This window comes from Brachyhypopomus gauderio, chromosome 15 (assembly GCF_052324685.1).
Source record: "Brachyhypopomus gauderio isolate BG-103 chromosome 15, BGAUD_0.2, whole genome shotgun sequence".
In the NCBI taxonomy this organism is placed as follows: domain Eukaryota; kingdom Metazoa; phylum Chordata; class Actinopteri; order Gymnotiformes; family Hypopomidae; genus Brachyhypopomus; species Brachyhypopomus gauderio.
In genome coordinates this window covers 7,609,007-7,614,833 of record NC_135225.1, presented here as the reverse complement: position 1 = coordinate 7,614,833, position 5,827 = coordinate 7,609,007, and the positions used below count along the sequence as shown (strand labels likewise).

At 46.7% G+C, this 5,827-nt stretch overlaps 1 long non-coding RNA gene across 1 annotated transcript in view; it reads right to left on the bottom strand.

The window, feature by feature from the left end:
- LOC143476932 (uncharacterized) overlaps positions 1-5,597 on the bottom strand; it is a 10,527-nt gene extending 4,930 nt beyond the window's left edge. Inside the window, exon 1 of the long non-coding RNA XR_013121427.1 lies at positions 5,292-5,597. This is a non-coding gene — a long non-coding RNA (uncharacterized LOC143476932). The remainder of the gene's footprint in view (positions 1-5,291) is intronic.
- Between the last annotated feature and the right edge of the window lie 230 nt (positions 5,598-5,827).

The window sequence follows — 5,827 nt, the reverse complement described above, 5'->3', positions numbered from 1 at the left end:
GAGTGAGATGGTGCTTCTGCGTTAGCTACAATCACAGCTCTGGAGGTGGAGCATCGTGAGTGAGATGGTGCTTCTGCGTTAGCTACAATCACAGCTCTGGAGGTGGAGCATCGTGAGTGAGATGGTGTTCCTGCGTTAGCTACAATCACAGCTCTGGAGGTGGAGCATCGTGAGTGAGATGGTGTTCCTGCGTTAGCTACAATCACAGCTCTGGAGGTGGAGCATCGTGAGTGAGATGGTGCTTCTGCGTTAGCTACAATCACAGCTCTGGAGGTGGAGCATCGTGAGTGAGATGGTGCTTCTGCGTTAGCTACAATCACAGCTCTGGAGGTGGAGCATCGTGAGTGAGATGGTGTTCCTGCGTTAGCTACAATCACAGCTCTGGAGGTGGAGCATCGTGAGTGAGATGGTGTTCCTGCGTTAGCTACAATCACAGCTCTGGAGGTGGAGCATCGTGAGTGAGATGGTGTTCCTGCGTTAGCTACAATCACAGCTCTGGAGGTGGAGCATCGTGAGTGAGATGGTGTTCCTGCGTTAGCTACAATCACAGCTCTGGAGGTGGAGCATCGTGAGTGAGATGGTGCTTCTGCGTTAGCTACAATCACAGCTCTGGAGGTGGAGCATCGTGAGTGAGATGGTGTTCCTGCGTTAGCTACAATCACAGCTCTGGAGGTGGAGCATCGTGAGTGAGATGGTGCTTCTGCGTTAGCTACAATCACAGCTCTGGAGGTGGAGCATTGTGAGTGAGATGGTGTTCCTGCGTTAGCTACAATCACAGCTCTGGAGGTGGAGCATCGTGAGTGAGATGGTGTTCCTGCGTTAGCTACAATCACAGCTCTGGAGGTGGAGCATTGTGAGTGAGATGGTGCTTCTGTGTTAGCTACAATCACAGCTCTGGAGGTGGAGCATCGTGAGTGAGATGGTGTTCCTGCGTTAGCTACAATCACAGCTCTGGAGGTGGAGCATCGTGAGTGAGATGGTGCTTCTGCGTTAGCTACAATCACAGCTCTGGAGGTGGAGCATCGTGAGTGAGATGGTGTTCCTGCGTTAGCTACAATCACAGCTCTGGAGGTGCACAGCTGCTTTCAGACTCCCGTGAACTGGACACTCCATCTCTGACCACATACGAAATACAGGTGGGCAGGATATGCATAATTGCTTCAAATGAGGAGCCCTGGCAGGACTCACGGGTGAATAGCCACTGCGTGGGGGCGGAGTAATGTAGGCTGGGGGGAGGGCTTACAGGCGGTGACCCAATCCAACAATAGAGCATCACTGCAGTGCGAGGCACACGATTTAGTTTTTGTGCGCCACCAGTAAAATGAACCACAGCGGGTGAACCACAGCGGGTGAACCACAGCGGGGACGCAGGTGGTGACGTCACACGTGTTTACTTTTCTGAAGAGAAGGAAAGTGGTGATGTGTCTGCTCCGTCAACTTTCAAAAATGAACTCTTCCCTGTTGCTCTGTATACCTGTATACACCTTTTAATAATGCATGGGGTCCATTCTGGTTAAATGTCTGTCAAGTAACAGTTACAGCTGAGCAGATTTGAAAGCGGATGAATATTTCACAAGGCATAACGACGGCTTTCCTCAAGCATCAGAATCTCAGTCACAGGAACAAAGGCGGCCGTCGCCAGCCTGCGGAGGGCTGTGCGCGCTTTCCTTCCCGCGCATCTTTGTGAAGAACAAACCTGCCAGCGTTTTATTCACCAAATCGCTTTTTGCTCAAGTGCACCGCACACCACAGAACACGATTATGAGAGAGCCGGGCGGCCCCCATCAGGGCGGAGGGCACACGGAGTGGTTGGCATAAAACACGAACAGATTACGTGCGTGTCCGTTTTATCCGGGCCTGAGACGGCTTGGCCACCAGGCCAGGGTACTGGTCCTGCAGGCTCGTGGTGGTGAGCGTAGCCCAAGGCCGGGGACCAGCCTCTCTCTCCGAGCACCTTGGGCCCCGGTCGCAACCGGGAGCCTGGCCTGCACCACCACAACACAGAAGGAGGAGTGCGCACCACGACTCGTCTCCACGGAGAAAAGAGGCGTCGAGTCTTTTAGTCTCCTCCTCTTCATCAGGACAAAGGTCCTGCAGGATACCTTCACATGCAGCAATTATCCAGACCAAATCAATGGCAATTGTTTTCTGCCTTTAACCTTGCGAATAAATCAGGCTTCAGCTTGAAAGTGGTTAACGCTGCTCCTCTCGTACCTCAGACTTCAAGGTCATTATCTGATTTAGGCAAAGGGGGAAAAACATCATTTTTTCTCCTCTATTTTACTTTCTCTTTCTCTTTTTCCCTCTCCTTGCTGTTGAATGGCAACCCCTAATCAAGTCCCGACTGAAGCCCGATTTTAATCACTCTTCACACAGAGCTGCCAAATTCCTACAGGCAAATAGCCATGAAACATTTAGCAGCAATTCTTCACCTTGTAGTGTGCAGCTATTTGTTGTCCCGCTTAAATGTATAAAATAATATATTATTGAGTGGCTAGTGAGGAGGACGGCAGCCAGTTGAGGGATTCCAAGGTCAGCCTGATTTGCCTCAGGACTAACCAATCAATATAATTTAGTCAATAACATCTTTATTATTACCACTGCAGGCAAAAATAATTTTGGGGTTGAAACATATTTTTCTCAGAATATTGTGCGGCATCATAGCATCATGAAATAATATAAAGTAGTATTTCTCAGAGGAAATATACTAGTTTCTCCTCCTAATCCAGAAGCACTTTGAAGCACCTCGGCAGAAGTAGATGATGGACCTCTGTCTGAAACATCTTGTTCCTTTGGAAACTTTGTGTACTTCACTACAATTGTAAATATCTCTATGTAGAGAGAATGTCAAAATATACTATGCAGCAAAGCAGTTCTGAGTATAACACACTACAGGACGACTGCCTACCATTTTATTATTTTTTTTATAATAATAAAAGATTTTTTTTTTACTTAAGAACCGTTTCCTCTACAGAGACCCATTTATGAATATGAAATGTCCATGTGCTGACAAAGCTGCATTTTGTTTCGGAATGACGGCCATTTTTCCACATTTTCTCCTCTTCAGTTGTCCAAGAACTGCTGTGGCTAACCGGGTTGCCATATCCTCTCCCTCCTCCCCCTCACAAGCAGCTCGCTCTTTAAGCTAGGGCCTCTCACTAGGGGCCAATTATATTATGGAGTAAGCATGCAAAGCTGTGTGCCAGTGGCCCCAGTGACGGTAGGGGTCCCTCTGTCCCAAATGCACGTCTGCATTAGGCATTTACAGGCTGGTACTGTAGCACCACCGGTGAAGGACACCAACATGCAATAAATATGGATGCAAAACAAAAATAATATTATAATAGTACATATAAAGGCACCGGCATCTTTCCCTATCCAGCGCCATAGAAGCGGAGCTTTACTAGCCTGTAAAACTGCTTTATCACCTGCCGGTTCTGGTAGAGGGGAGAACGGATCCCAGCCCCTTTACGTTAGGACCTGTGCATGGTTTGGACATGCAGACTGCTCGCTGTCCTTCTATAGTAACAGCACCTACTTTTCTTCCAAAAGAAGGATTTAATATTCTTGTTCTATAGCAAACAAAATATATTTTCAAAATAAAGACGACGCGGCTGAAAAAGATGCTCTTCGCAAGGCCTGTTGTTCGCCAGATCTGGAGCGTCATCAACTTCGACTCAGCCAATGCATTAAACTGTATATCTTGCTGTTAAAACCATAGATAATAGGAAAGACTGTTCTTGTTGTTCTTCCAGAATAAACCACAAGAGCTTACAGATGTCCAGCTACTGCTGTGACATATAGTAATTCAGCGAAAGTGCTCGGTGATCTCACTGGCCGTTTCTCCAGGCCCAGGTGAGTGCTTCATTCAGCAGTGAGGCGCAGGAGGACAGCAAGAAACACAGCCCTCATCTGACTAATGGCTCTGCGGTCAGTTACACTTTGGACTCGGCCCAGATAAGGAGAGAGAAAATCAACCACGATAGCAGAGGGTCTTACCATGGAAAATTCTTGCCTTAAAAAATGTAGGGAAATAGCTATATATTTTATTGTTCTTCACAGAGGAATGCTTTTCTTTGGAAGTATTTTCTTCTCAAATCATGTTTGGTCAGTTCAGTAATTTTTCCTTTTCTACTAAATCAGTCACCGGGATGGAAGATGCTACTTTTCTAGATGGATTTAAATTCCTGCCCTTCGAACGCCGAGTGCAGGAGCTGGTAGACTTGACAGGATTTCCACTAGGAAAGACCAGACGTTCTACGCTTCCCGCCACACGCCAGACACACTCACACACTTTGACCCCAATAATTGTTCTATTGCTTAACCTTTGACACGGTTTATAGCTAACCAGTTAAGAGATGAATATTTAAGACAGTAAAAGATAAAGAAAAAGAAAGTAGGATATTTCTGTGCCAAGAGGATAGTTCTCAGACCCTCTTGTCCTCTGACGTTTCCGTGGCTTTTTTCTTCTTTTTTTAAATAATCATAATTCTAAACCGACTTTCACATAAAGAGGATATGAGGGTTGGGGGAAAAGGGACACCCACAGGGTGTGCAGGGAGTTTGGGGCAAATCCTTGTGGTAATAAGGCCTCGGAGAGTGTGGCCGGGGATACAGTGTTGAAGCTGTTTCAGTGAGCCGTGCACTAGTGAGGGAGCACCACCCAGAGAGACTTCTTTAATGGCCACCATTTCCTCTTTGTCCCCTCCCTCTCTCCAGACAGCAGGGGTTCTTAGAGCTCAGCAGCCTTCTGCTCCCCAAGCCAAGACCTTTACTGTACATGACACAACTACAGTGGCTTTGCATTAACACTCACACATGCCCAAACACACACGGCAGACTAAGGTCCTGTAGCTCACCTAGTAAAGCAAGACAAGTGTGATGTGAACAGGAGCAGGGTCAAGGGTTTGATTCCCAGGGAACACACATATTGTTCAGCTGATAAATATGCAAGTCACATAAGGACGGCTACCAAGCGCTGAAGATGTACTGTTAGCTACCCGGGACCCAGAATGTTCAATGAATAATTATATTCATCAAAGAAACCTCAATGTGGAACGTACGGACACGCAGTGTAACTTCACCAAGACTCGAGTACGTTGGGGTTCCAAGAGCAGCACAATAAAAACCGAGTAGAACGTCAGTGAGACTGCAGCACCGTAGCGAGACGGAGCATGAAAACAGACCTGGTCAGAGGAACTTGCAAGAACAGCAGCAACCTTGTGGGCTTTGCCTTTCACAGCACATGTTCTCCTGGAAAGCTGCGATTCTCAGGAGAGCACACAACTTACCAGTCTTCAGGTTTTGTTGCTCTAACAAATCAGCAGTGATGAGAGGCATTTTTATTCGGTCTGCTATGAATGTTTCCCCAGGCCGGCAGGGAGCGGGCTACGAGCTAGCGGCTGAAGGTAGCTACACACCCTCAGCTGTCTAAACAAATCAGATTATTGATCGCTTAAGTGGAGCAAGCAATGGGTATTAAGGTGAGGGTTAGGTTTTCATTAGACAGCTGTCTTATTGCTTTTTATAATCTACAGTATAGTGTTTAATCCCATTGCTGGAACTCCACCACAGTGCATCTAGACCTAATTTAATACACTTTGTGCAGTGTACAGACTTGGGGAGGAAGGCTGGACACAAGTGCAGGAGATCGTATAGTGATTTATTAACAGCCATGCGAGGATGACTACAATTAAGAAAATGTTAAACAAAGACAAACCAGACTAAAGAATGTAACCAACTACTAAATACACAAACTACAGACAATTTATTCAACAACCAGGATATATCAAATATACAGACATAAGACAAACCAATGCAACAGAGG